The sequence below is a fragment of the Sus scrofa genome, chromosome 14, assembly GCF_054392235.1.
Source record: "Sus scrofa isolate SSC_HxYL_T2T_F1_AM1 chromosome 14, Sscrofa_HxYL_maternal_Yorkshire_Landrace_v2.0, whole genome shotgun sequence".
In the NCBI taxonomy this organism is placed as follows: Eukaryota; Metazoa; Chordata; class Mammalia; order Artiodactyla; family Suidae; genus Sus; species Sus scrofa.
Genome location: NC_139396.1, coordinates 98,920,916 through 98,935,272, shown reverse-complemented (window position 1 = coordinate 98,935,272; position 14,357 = coordinate 98,920,916). Strand labels below are relative to the sequence as shown.

Sequence of the window (14,357 nt, the reverse complement as noted above, 5' to 3'; positions counted from 1 at the left end):
GGAAGCAACCCAAGTGTCTATCAACAGATGAATGGATAAGCAAACGTGATATATTATTCAATATTTAAAAGGGAGGAAATTCTGACACACGATACAACATGGATGAAACCTGAAGACACCACTCACAAAAACAAACACTGTATGATACCACTTATATGAGGTACCTAGAGAAGTGAAAGAGGGAGTGAAAGTAATTGCCAAGGACTCAAGGGATGGAGAAATGGTAAGTTAGGGTTTAATAGGTACAGAGTTTTAACCAGGGAAAATAAAAGATTCTGGACATAGTGGTGATGGCTGTACAATAATGTGAATATATTTAATGCCACAGAACTTTGTATTTAGAAATAGCTAAAAAAGTAAATTTTTATGTTATGTATATTTTACGGCAATAAAAAAATTTAAAGAGAAAAAGGATTAGAGACTTCTACAGTCTTAAGACAGTACTGTTATCTTGGCATTTCATCAGATTTTGAAAGTGACTTTCAGCGAGTTCCCACTGTGGCACAATGGGTTAAGAATCTGACTGCAGTAGCTTAGGTCACTTCAGAGGCATAGGTTTGATCCCCAGTCCAGTACAGTAGGCTAAAGGATCCCACATTGCTGCAGCTGTGGCATAGGTCGCAGCTACAGTTTGGATTCAATCCCTGGCATATGCTTGGTCTCAGTCATTAAAAAAAATTTTTAAATAAAAATAGGAGTTCCCACTGTGGTGCAACAGGATTAGCAGTGTCTCTGGGGCACTGGGACATAGGTTTGATCCCCAGCCAGGCACAGTGGGTTGAAGGATCCAGTGTTGTCACAGCTGTGGAGCTGTGGTGTAGATCACAACTGCAGCTCAGATATGATCCCTGAACTGGGAACTCCAAATGCTGTAGGGCAGCAAAAAAAGAAAAAACAAATAAATAAATGTGACTTTCAAGTCTCATCCTGGTATTAAGCTCTTGCAGTTCTTACGCTCCAAGATGTTTTCCATCAAACAAACAAACAAAAAAAAAAGCATAAAAGCAATCTCTTTTAAGTAATATGAACGAACAAGGGACTACCAATACTGACGAGACGATTTTGAAAAGATACAATTCTAGAAGTAAAAAATACTGTCATTTAAATTGAAAACTCAGTAGCTGGATCAAATGGCATATTAAACCCAGCTACATGAGAATTAGCAAACTAGAAGAGCTGAAGAAATAATCAAATGGAAAATATAAACACTTCAGAAACACATTAGAATGAGAAAGTCCAATATTTTTCTAATTGCACCTCCAAAGCATAAGAATAAAATTAAGGAAGAGGCCAAAAAACAAAAAAAAAAACAAAAAAAAAACAAAGAGATAATGGCTAAGAATTTTCTAGGATAGAGAAATCAGCCCTCAAAATTATGGAGCCCAAAAATTTAAGATCTTTAAAAAACCCCAGTGAGAAAAAAATTATTACTAGAGCAAAATTAATAATTAGGCTATGGTAGATCTGAATACAAACAGCACTGGAATAATATTTCCAAAGTGTGGGGAAAAAATTACTATCAGCCTAGTTTTGTATATCCAAAGAAATTACCTTTCAAAAAAAGATGAAAAAATAAAGATGTTTTCAGACAAATAAAACTTAAGAGTGTGTATTTCCCAAAAACCCAACTAAAGACACTGGTGAAGGAGAGTTCAGGAAGGAGGCAAGTCTGTTCATTGTTTCCCTTGTATGTCAAAGAAAGTGGTAAACATTTAGATAAATGGGGGAAAAAAAAACAACTGTATAGGACAACAATAGTGTCTAATTTGTGGGGGTAAAAAAACATGAAGATAAACAAAATCTCAGACAACCATATGGTATTACAAGTATTTTACAATTTTATTCAAGTAAACAGTAAAGATGTCTAATTTGTGGGGGTAAAAAAACATGAAGATGAACAAAATCTCAGACAACCATATGGAATTACAAGTATTTTACAATTTTATTCAAGTAAACAGTAAAGATGTCAACTAATATAAGACTTTAAATATGCATGTTAAAAAAGTTTCAGAAAACCACTGAAAGACTAGAAATAACAAGTACACCTTCCAAGCCAGAAGTTTAGAGTCCCTTGACCCTCACGTTCAACTCTATTCCTCCTATATTGATAGGAAATCTGAAAGAGACTCTATCCTTCCTTTCTGGCTAGGGTACTAACCTTTTCCCGTATCCTGCACCATATGTAATCATTAAATACTTGTTAAATTAACTTGGCTGTTCCAAATAAGATGAATTCTATTTCACAAAAGCATCGTACTTTTTAACTCTGCCTGGAAGGGTCAATTCCATTCATTTTAGTGACTACTCTTTCACTCTCTTCTTTTTTAGTAAATAGGACAGCGAATGCTTGGGATAAATCCCAAATCCTAAGCCCCAATTCCTGCTTCTAAATTTGGAGGGGTTTGGGGAGGAGATATAATTTTATCCTCTCTGCTGTTCCAAACAAAGAAGATATCAATCACAAATTTAAATGTCTGATTTAAATCATGGGAAACTGGCAATCAAAGGCTCAGGCACCTAAACTGTGAGTGATATTTTCCCTACAGTTGGTAAAACTGTATATTCCACAACATATGGAATTCTACTGAAAGCTTTCACTGGCACTGTGCCTTGTTGAGTAAAAGTTAGAAGTTATACTTAGACACTAAAGGAAAAAAATCAACACTGCCTTTTCATTAGACTAACATTTAAAATATGACTTAAAAATCATGGGAAATAAATTAATATATCTAACATTTACTGAGCTCTTAACTATGTGTCAGCCATAGTTCTAAACATTTTTATGAACCTGTTAATCTCCCCAATAATACACTCCAAGTCAGATACTATGATTAGTTTTGTTTTACAGAAGTGGACTATGAGAAACAGAAATTAAACCTTCTCCAATGTTACATACTTTGCAGGAGTCATTCAATGGTAAGATTTAAACCTCAGGAGTTGAGCTCAAGAGGCTTTACTCTTAACCATTATGCTACACTGCCTCCGGAGATTCTTATCACGTTTGTAGGCTGACTTACTTTACATCTATAGCTAAAAGTCTGACTGTGGTATTCGCTAACTCATGCCAGATGCACTTTGCCAAAGTTGGCTCTTCTATTCATTTGCAAAGCACCAAAACTAATAGAGAATTCTAAATTTGTTTTATATTTTTATTTACACTTACATATTCTGCAAAATCCTATGGCAGGATTATCCTCATCTGCACTCCAGGACTCCAAGCCTGGAATTTATTCACTCAGGAAACATGAACTGGATGATCCCACTGCATTCAATATCCTGTGCTAAGCAATAATATACAGCTGTTTTCCTAACTGGCAGTTAAATTTCACCCACAGCGTGATATATACACTTTTCCAAAGAAGCATAAAACAATTCGGGGTTGGGAAGCAGCAAATCATCTTCCCACTTGTTCATTCAACAATTATTCCTCAAGGCTCAACTATGTGCCAAGCATTACGATGAGTGCCGAAAATTCAGGGGCGTAGGCAGCAGAGCCAGTATCTTCCCCTGGGACTCTAGTGGCAGAAAAATGTTAAAAGACATAATAATCACACAATTACTTGCAACTATGAAAAGCACAATAAGGGGAAAAAATAATCATACAACAGAGGGACTGAGCATAGCTTTAGAGATAGAGTCAGGAAGGGTGTCCCTATGTAGGTTCCCAGGCTAGGGGTCTAATCAGAGCTGTAGCCACCGGTCTACACCAGAGCCATGGCAACACAGGATCTGAGCCGCGTCTGCAACCTACACCACAGCTCATGGCAACGCCAGATCCTTAACCCACTGAGCAAGGCCAGGGATCGAACCCGCAACCTCATGGTTCCAAGTCGGTTTCGTTTCCGCTGAGCCATGATGGGAACTCCAAAATTGATATTTAATATGGAAGTCAAGGTTGAGCAGAAATTATCCAGGTAAAGAACAGAAGGGTAGTTCAGTTAGAGGGGACAGCACATGTGAGGGCCCAAGAAGCACTGTAATCTGGAGGAAATGAAAACCCTCTGTGCCTGGAGAAGCACAAGAAGAGGGCAGCTGAAGCTGATGCTCAAAGGTCTTTTCCTGACTAGGGGCCCACCACCTGCGCCTTCTATGCTGGCCCACTCACATTTTCTCCATGGCTCCAAGGAATTAAAAATTGTAGTGCTAGGACGCAACCCTTTTAAAAAATGTAAATTCTGCAACAATTTCACTGGTGGAGAAGATGTAGGTAAGCTAAATATTTTAAAAGATCATAGGAGTTCCCGTCGTGGCGCAGTGGTTAACGAATCCGACTAGGAACCATGAGGTTGCGGGTTCGGTCCCTGCCCTTGCTCAGTGGGTTAACGATCCGGCGTTGCCGTGAGCTGTGGTGTAGGTCGAAGACGCGGCTCGGATCCCGCGTTGCTGTGGCTCTGGCATAGGCTGGCAGCTACAGCTCCGATTGGACCCCTAGCCTGGGAACCTCCATATGCCGCAGGAGCGGCCCAAGAAATAGCAAAAAGACAAAAAAAATAAAAAAAATAAATAAAAGATCATAAATTACATCTGTATTTTAACAACTTGAGGCCAGAGACCATGTTTTATATATCCTACTATAAGGCAGAACACCAGGCAATAGCTAGAGTCTGATAACTTTGCTGTTTGCAGAGAAGAGCCAAAGAATAAGAAATTTAAGTACTACTAGATATTTACTTGCACATTCATATATCCTTAGCTACTTAAATTAAATGAATAAAAACATGTTGTCCACCTTACAGATAAAAGATGAGACAATTCTCCAGGGATGGGGGGTAGACAGAGAGAAGGCTGGAAATATAGAGAAGCTACATAAGTTGATAGTTCTCAATTCTCAACTCTAAGAAGAAACAGACCATTTTTCTTTCTTCACTGAAAGCCTACTTGAGGGAATAAGTTAAGCTTATTTCAAAAGAAGGAATGACTTTGGCTTGGATCGTGGCCAACTGCTATGAAATTCAGCCACTTTACCCTTAAAAGTCATTCAACTGGAAATCTTATCAGTGGAAAATTCTCTAAGGGCCAAGGACTCTATTTTCTGCAGCTTAACGATATTTGTAAAATATTTTCAGTTCTAAGATTCACTACCTCTCATCCTCTGTATGTACACACATCCCGCACTCATACCTATCCAGTGAAACAGAATTCTTTGGAATCTAAAGGTCCAAATATGTAACCAACACAATATAATAACATTTACGAATCTTTGTTTCTCTTTGTGATTACACAGGCATTTGTTTTTTGTTTCTTTTTGTGTTTTTCCTTTTTCTTTGTCTTTTTAGAGCTGGACTGCGACATATGGAAGTTCCCAGGCTAGGAATCCAATAGGAGCCGCCGCTGTGGGCCTATGCCACAGCCACAGCAACTCAGGATCCGAGCCACATCTGAGACCTACACTGGAGCTTTAACCTACTGAGGGAGGCCAGGGATTGAACCTGAATCCTCATGGAGACCAGGTCAGCTTCTTAACATGCTAAGCCACAATGGGAACTCCTACATAGGCATTTGTTTACAGCAACAGTTGAGGGCAGGAAAAGAGAATCACTGGGCCATCCAATGGGGGCAAGAGGCCGTGACCTATCCTCATCACTGTGAAAGAGTTGAGAATGATCAGTGAGTTATCAGTGCATACCACACTAATCAAAGGAATACAAGGAGCAAGAGACTGAGATAAGCGCAGCATTAGAATATCAAGAAGAATATAACCCAATCCTTACTCCCCAGAAACCAACATTTTTTTTTTTCTTTTTAGGGCTGCAACTGCAGCATATGTAAGTTCCTAGGCTAGGGGTCGAATCAGAGTTGTAGCTGCCAACTTAGGTCACAGCCATAGCAACACCTATCTGAGCCACCTCTTCAAACTACATCACTGCTCACAGCAACACTGGATCCCTGACCCACCAAGCAAGGCCTGGGATAAAACCCACATTCTCACGGATACTAGATGGATCTGTTTCCACTGAGCCACAATGGGAACTCCCCAGAAACCAATACTCTTAAAGGAAGACACTCTAGGGGAGTAGGAAGGGAGGGGAAAAAACAAATACACAATCAAATCAATCATCCAAAGACTGATGACCCCAGCATACAAAGACACTATCCACAAACTTTTACTGAGACTGAAAGGAAGGCAAGGAGTCCCCAACTGCCTCTATCTTATGATACAAATTCCCTTTTATTCATTACTCTATCACACTCTATCCCTTTGTCTGGCACATAATGCACATACTTAAAGACTTAAGCAACTTAAAAACTCCCATATCTTTAATAAGTATGTTGAGATTAGAAGATCTTTCAGGATCTAACCCATCATTTTGAAGTTATTTCATTCCACACTTACTGAAACAGCAGTTAGCTAAGTACACCATGGTTCCCTCAACAGTATATGACAGAGAAAGTCATAGAATGTTGTAACAGACTGGGTTTCCTAACCATTCTTCACAATTTCTTCAGCGGGAAAGTGAATTAAAGGGTTGGGGTGGGGGAGGGTGTTAATGGTGAAAAAGGATAAAAGCTGGTGAATCTATATATAGCTGTTTGTGTTTATATCTAGGGAAACAAACTGATGTGGAGTAAAGAGAATAGACAAAAAGTAAAAGACAAATCAAGTTCAAAGACTGAGAAAGCTGAGAAACACAGGAGAAAACTGTGACTTTAAGACTGATTTTTGTCAATGTCAGCGATAAAAATTTAATACTTTTGTAACCAAGAAATTGTTCTTTTTGGCCCCGTGCATCTGAGTCGTGGAGCAGCTGTCTTTGGTCTCCAGCGCAGATGGGTTCCACCGCCTAGCGTCCCTGTCCCGGCCTTCCGTGATCACACGCCAAGGCCCGCGAGGGGTCGGCTCCGAGGTTGTCACCAGCCCACAAGCAAGAAGCAAGGCAGCCATCCCTTCGAGCAACTCCCTCGTGGCTACCAACCATAACTACCAGCGCCGCCTGAGCTCCACTTCCAGTGACACCTCCTGCAGAATGCCGAGTGCCCTGGGGAAGCCAACCCCGACCCCCAGGACACTAGTAGGCTAACTTCTTTTTCGGGAAGCCCACACTCCCACTTCACGGCCCGGGTGCTGGAGTCTCCGGCGCACTCGGGATCTGCGGGAACGCCACCAGCATGACCACCTGCGACCTGGCTTGGGAAGCTGTGGGGAAGTAGCAGCCTGGCGGCCAAACCGGGCACAACCTATGGCAGGCCCCCAGTCCTGAGCGACCACCACCAGGCTGCCAGGCTTCCTTCCGAGGCGCTAGGCTCATTACAGCCCCTTCCCTCCCCCTCCCCCTCCCCCTCCTGAGACTAAATGGGCTGCTGCCAGAGGAAGCAGTTGGGTTCTTCAATATCAAAACAGCACATCACCAAAAAGGTAAGTGAGAAAACCCCACTCTTTACTAGCCAAGCCATACGAGAGCCTTTCTGACACCCCATAACCCTGTGCCTTGCACCAAATGGAAAATAAACTCTGAGCAGCCAGCCAAAAAAAGGAAAAAAAAATTGTTCTTTTTGAAAGATTGTATAAAGGCTTAGCGTGACAAAAAAAAAAAATGATTGCTAATAAAGAGTACACTATTCGCTAGTATTTTTTAGTGTTAAATGAAAGATAAAACACTTTCATAAAAAACACAAACAAAAAAAATCCTCTACTTATATATTAATCTCAACTTCCTCCTCTAATAAATCTTTTTGTAAATTGTTACGAAGAAACAGGTAAGATACCCTTCCTCTCCAGGACCATTCCCACCAGAAACTAAGTACAGAAATGACAGAAAAAAACTGAGAAGCAGACACCCAGGTAACTCAAAACTTATGTTATCTGAACTTAACTGTCTCTGTGGCTCAATATACCCAAACACACATTCAAGAATTCTGCAGGTCCAAATTCTCCAAAGAAGACATACAGATGGCCGAGAAACACATGAAAAGATATTCAGCGTCACTCATTATTAGAGAAACGCAAATCAAAACCACAATGAGGTACCACCTTACACCAGCCAGAATGGCCATCATCCAAAAGTCTACAAACAATAAGGGCTGGAGAGGGTGTGGAGAAAAAGGAACCCTCATACACTGTTGGTGGGATTGTAAATTGGTGCAACCACTGTGGAAAGCAGTATGGAGATTCCTCAGAAAACTAAACATAGAACTACCATTTGATCCAGCAATCCTACTCCTGGGCATCTATCCAGAAAAAACCACGACTCGCAAAGACACATGTACTCCAGTGTTCATTGCAGCACTATTTACAATAGCCAAGACATGGAAACAACCTAAATGTCCATCGACAGAGGAGTGGATCCAGAAGATGTGGTACATATACACAATGGAATATTACTCAGCCATCAAAAAGAATGAAATACCAGCATTTTTAGCAACATGGATGGACCTAGAAACTATCATGCTAAGTGAAGTCAGCCGTACAATGAGACACCAACATCAAATGCTTTCACTGACATGTGGAATCTGAAAAAAGGACAGACGGAACTTCTTTGCAGAACAGACGCTGACTCTTATGGTCTCTGGAGGAGGCAGTTTGGGGGGTGGGGGGATGTGCTTGGGCTGTGGGATGGAAATCCTGTGAAATCAGATTGTTATGATCATTATACAACTACAGATGTGATAAATTCATTTGAGTAATAAAAAAAAAATGAAAAAGAAAAAAAAAAGAATTCTGCAGGTCCAAAGTACAAAAAAACAGAAAGACAGATGAACGCCTCCAATGGGCTCTTCGTCCCATATATCAACTTTCATCTCTGGGTGTTTCAGAGTCTTATTACAGATTTGAACTTTACTCCTTAAAGCTTACTCTGAAGTATTTATACTACATAACACTGAAGGCTGTTGAAGCATAAAAAAGGCAAGGCTGAAATTTATGTTTTCTTCTTCTACTCCTGTCTATAGACAGGAAAGGTTTAAGGGCTGACCTGACTGAAAGCAACATGACCTGACAGAATGACCCTTCCTCAGCAAGAGTCCTGAGCACACAGCATTATTCTAGAAAGAAACCTTGCTGAGATAACAGCTCATCTCTGACATTTTCTCTTTACAGACTGCTACTTCTTTTGAAACTGCTCTAATGCTGGCTTATTATGTAAAAATATACCCCACTATCATGACCACGACATAAGGTTCAATGAAAAAGTTGGGGCCGGATCAGCTGGAAAGCAAAAAAGAAAGCAGATCAACTTTCTGATATCTTTGTCTCCTGCCATATGGTTCAAGGAAATAAAGATCTTTTAATGAGGAATTCATAACTCATAATATGATACTGCACTGTAACCAGCAGAGCTCCAAATAACAAACACCTGGCCTAAATTGTTAAATTTTTAAAAGACACTCCCAATTCAAAAAGAACGCAAAATCCCAGTGCCACTTTCTGATAGGAGGCAACATATTCTCATGTTATGAATTTAGAAAGTGGCCTGCATAGTTGAAATGACTCTGAAACAGAGAACCACAACCCAAAATAGCCCAAACACTTTTGTTATCTCAAACAATGGGCAGTTAGCCATTCATTCCTCCCTCTTAGTATATATTCTGCTTGTTTCAGATGAAGTCCATTATAAATTTGAAGACTGCTGAAATTCAGCTATATCAGATGTTTGAAAGCTGGGGATGGAAAATATCTGTTGAACAAAAATCCCTATTACAATATTTTGTGCATAAAAAAATGAATGCTATGTGTATGTTTATTTGGTTAAAAAAGTTATGCTGCACATCTATGAGGAATATGACACTGGAAATAAAAAGGGCAAACCATAATGAACAGAGTCCCTACCACTGAGAAACCTATATCCAGTGAAGAAGACCAAGCATGATGGCTGTCACAAGGCAGCAAATACATGCTAAGCACGACTGTGGACTGTGAATACTGGATATTCCCATCTACCCTCTTCCTAGGTGTGCCAGTAAAAGATCAGGAAGTTGTCAGAAAGCTTTCAAAATCATGACCCTCTCATTTGTTATACATATAAAACGTAAGTATTTTATACATATGTAAATGACCATTAATCAAGTACATAAAATGACTAGACTATTTTTAATAAATATTAATTTAATAAATTATTTAATAAATATTAAAATTCAAATAAGTTCCATCCCCATAAAAGCAGTTGCCTCAATGCTGCCCTTACTCCCGAACTGTAACAAAAGGAGTTAATTTACGATGCTGTAGTTGATACCAGAGTTAGGACTTTAACTTTTATTTTGTCCATCGTTATACCAGTGCTATTTATAAAAAAGCTTTAGGAGAGCCCACCTTTCCAAATGTCAATATATATAAACAAATATTTAAATTGAGGTTCCAGAGTTCCCGTCGTGGCGCAGTGGTTAACGAATCCGATTAGGAACCATGAGGTTGCGGGTTCGATCCCTGCCCTTGCTCAGTGGGTGAACGATCCGGAGTTGCCGTGAGCTGTGGTGTAGGTCACAGACGCGGCTCAGATCCTGCGTTGCTGTGGCCCTGGCATAGGCCGGTGGCTACAGCTCCGATTCAACCCCTAGCCTGGGAACCTCCATATGCCGCTGGAGCGGCCCAAGAAATAGCAAAAAGACAAAAAATAAAATAAAATAAAATAAATAAATTGAGGTTCCATTAAAATTATAAACATAGCTGTAGAAACATACAATCTCCAAAACTGTTCCATTCTCTCATTCACATGAATGTTAAGTCCCATTCAGATATTTCTTTTGATCTAGAGACAGTTTTTCAAATGAAACTTCAAGATTCCCCAAACAATCCACCAACCTACTTTAAATACTATTTAGTTCTAGTAGACTTTAAGCTAAATACCCATATATATTTTTTTAAAAAGCCTTTATCTGTTTTGCAGACATAAATATTTCTGTGCTATCTGTATCTGTTCTTTTTCTTTCTTTTTTTTGCTTTTCAGGGCCACACCTGCAGCATATGGGAAGTTCTCAGGCTAGGGGTCAAATTGGAGCTGCAGCTGCCCATCTATGCCACAGCCACAGCCACACCAGATTCTTAACTCATTGAGGGGCCAGGAGTCAAACCCAAATCCTCATGGATCCTGGTAGGGTCTGTAACTTGCTGAGCCACAATGGGAACTCCTTTTTTTTTTTTTTTTTTTTTTTAATGCAACATAATTGAATGTCGCTGTGAAACAAAACCTTACCTTCATATAATTTTTTTCTTTTTAAATACAGGCCCTTTACACAGGCATGCCAAAGCCAGACCCAATACAAGGTGGAAATTTTCCACTGGTATTTAATAACTTCACTCTAAGTGAACACAGACTGGTAGAGCGAAAAAAGCAGAGGATCCAGAGTAAGAGAGAGTTTGAGTCCAAGCTTTGCCACTAACTAGCTGTGCCACTGTGGGCAGGTTACTTAATTTCTCTGATCTACAGTATCTTCATCCATAAAACTGGGACCATAGCAATGCCTACCTGACAGGATTGCTGAGATTATATATATGAAAGCATTTTATAAACTGTAAAGGATTATAAAATGTTCTTATTATTTACCTTATTAATTTTTCCTTAATATAGGAATGCATATGTTCATTTTAAAAATTGGAAAATACAGACTATTAAGAAGAAAAAAAATCATCCACCAGCCTGTCATCTAAACATTGTTATTTATTTTGTTACTTACTGTTGTTATTTTAAGTCTAACATCAACCAAAAGAAATTAATGAAGGAATAATTTCAGATGTTAATAAGATAATTTATAAATGACAAAATTAATTGCTGATTTATTTTGAAGAGCTGAACAGTCTTGCCCATCCAGCAGTTTAAAGACAATGCTGCTATTTGTCCCAGAGCTGGTCCCAACAGGGTATGATATATGGGTGAGGTTCATGAAATCAAGGCTACAAAAACTCCCAAAATAAATATTTCATGAGCCCCAAGAATAGTTACAACACATGCCCTCAGATGCAATGGGGAAGGCAAAGTGTATGAACCCCATGAATAAAACTGGCATGACTATATGGTCACAAAGACTGGCAGATTTCTATGGGCCACTTCAATGGGGAAAAAGAAAAATTTATCTACCATGCTACAAGACAGACAGTTTAACGACTTCTGTTTTTTCACACTGCTTACTGAATCCCACGCTTGGAACCTGTCCCCTCCTCTATTTTTTTCCTTTCCCACCCTTCTCTCTCCTAGGCCCCCACATTGTTTTATTATTGCATTACAATCACTCTTTATGTTTAAAATGGCCTTATTTTGTGCAATGGACTATTACCCAGCAATAAAAAAAAAGAATGAATTTCTGATACATACTATATACTATGGATGAGCTTTGAAAGCATGATGTTAAGGGAAAAGTCAGGCACAAAAGGCCACATATTTTATGATTCCATTTATTTGAAATGTCCAGAATAGGTCAGTCCAGAAAGACAGAGAGCTGACTGGTGGCTGCCTAGGGCTGGAGTGGTGGGGATGGGAGAGAATGAGTGACTGTAACAGGTAAGAAGTTTCTTTTTGAAGGAACAAAATGTTCTAAAACTAGATTATAGTGATGTTGCACAACTCTGTAAAGACACTAAAAAACACTGAACTGTACACTTTAAATGAATGAATCGTATGTGAATTATGCATCAACAAAGCTTTTTTTTTTAAATGGTCTTGTTCAGGATGCCAGGTTGAAAAAAGAACATGTAAATAAATATTCCCATCCTAGTCTCTCCCTAAGTGGGAATAAAAGTGATGACTCAATTGTGATGAGTGTGTGTGTGTGTGTGTGTGTGTGTGTGTGTGCAGTGACCAGACTACTTTTGTTTAACAAATATACCTAAAAAAATTACAAATCCAAATGAGTCTTTCTTAATAATGCCCTCAATCAAAACTTGCCCTCAGATTCTCAATAATTCTATGCCTTTGTTGAGGTAGTTCTTTCCACTTGTAGTGCTTTTCTTATCACATCTTTAAATTTTCAAACCCTACCTGTCTTTAAGGCCAGCTCAAAAGTTACCTCCTCCTCCATGAAGCCCATGCTCTCACCTTCCTCTGAACTTCCATGATACTTCACTTCTTTCAGCCACTTAAGACTTCCAATCCAGTATTAAACTTATTCTGCCCAGTACCATACTTACTGCTTTGACCTTAAGAGAGGATCTCAATAAATACCTATTTGATAAGTATATGACTACTGCTTAACAATTCAGAATTTCAAGTTCGCCCGGTAAATTTTAATTTTGGAAATATCTAAAAGACCCCAAAAAAGGTTACATCAAGTAGTAGGGCTAATGAATGCCCATTTCAGACACAATTTTCTTGACTGAGGTAAAACAAATTAATTTGACATATGTATGTAAGAAATTCCCAAAGAGAAGCACTGGAATATGGACATAACCCCTCATGATAACTGAAAGAAACCTGAATTGTATAAATTCCAGAATATTTGTTCAAAAATCAGCTTCATTATTTTCTAGTAACGCTGCATGTTTTTCCCTGAGTGCAATCATCAAGCTCTACTAATTCTTTTTCTACTGCATTTCTAATATAGTTCTAATATAACTCCCTCTTCCCTGCCACAGCCAAGTCCAGTCCCTCATTTTCTTCATGACCAGCCAATTTTAAAAGTCTCCTAATTTATCTCCCTTCCCATAGTTCCTTCTTTCCTTCAACAATACTTATCAAGCCATCCTGTGTGCCAATGTTGAGGGTAAGAACGGGGGAGCAAATATATACCATATGAGGCCTGTTCTCCAAACAACCCAGATGGGAACTTGACACACTATACACAATTTATCACAATATTCAGCAGCAAATACATAAGGGCACAACGGATACCCAGAATTCCAAGTAATGGGTAGGTCCTCTGGCCTCCCCACAACACAATCCATACCTCTCCCTCATACCACTGTCCTCATCCTCTCCTTCCCATTCTCTTTGTTCATCTTATTGGACTTCTGTTAAACTGCCCATATGGCATGCACCGACTTCATCTCCAATTTCTCTCCAACTTGCCTCCTGAGCTGATCAAGACAATCTACTTGTGGTAACTTGGAAGTGACTTACAAGTACTTTTGTTCACATTTGACTATCAGCACCATCCTCCTCACTTTCTCTCTGCTAACTCCCAAGATACTCTCAAGTCCCTTCATAATGTATTGGGAAGTATGTAATTATATGTAATTTTGTTTTCAGTTTATGACCAGCCTCACTTCTTTTGTATTTGTCTTACAGTATCTATCACAGTATTTCCTAAGGGTATATATCACAGCCACCTACGGAGCTTCTTGAAAACACAAAGGCCTTGACTCGACCCCCAAAAGAGCTCCTCAGTAAGTCTGGGGAGGGAACTGGATATCTTTATTTCAAAAAAGCCTCACTGGTGATTCTGATGCACATCTCAACCTGAGAACCACTGATTTATTAAAATGCCCCCTATATAGC

The 14,357-nt window shown here is 39.3% G+C and overlaps 1 protein-coding gene across 5 annotated transcripts in view; it reads right to left on the bottom strand.

The window, feature by feature from the left end:
- Positions 1 to 14,357, bottom strand: part of VCL (vinculin) — a 115,233-nt gene that overhangs the window by 98,871 nt on the left and 2,005 nt on the right.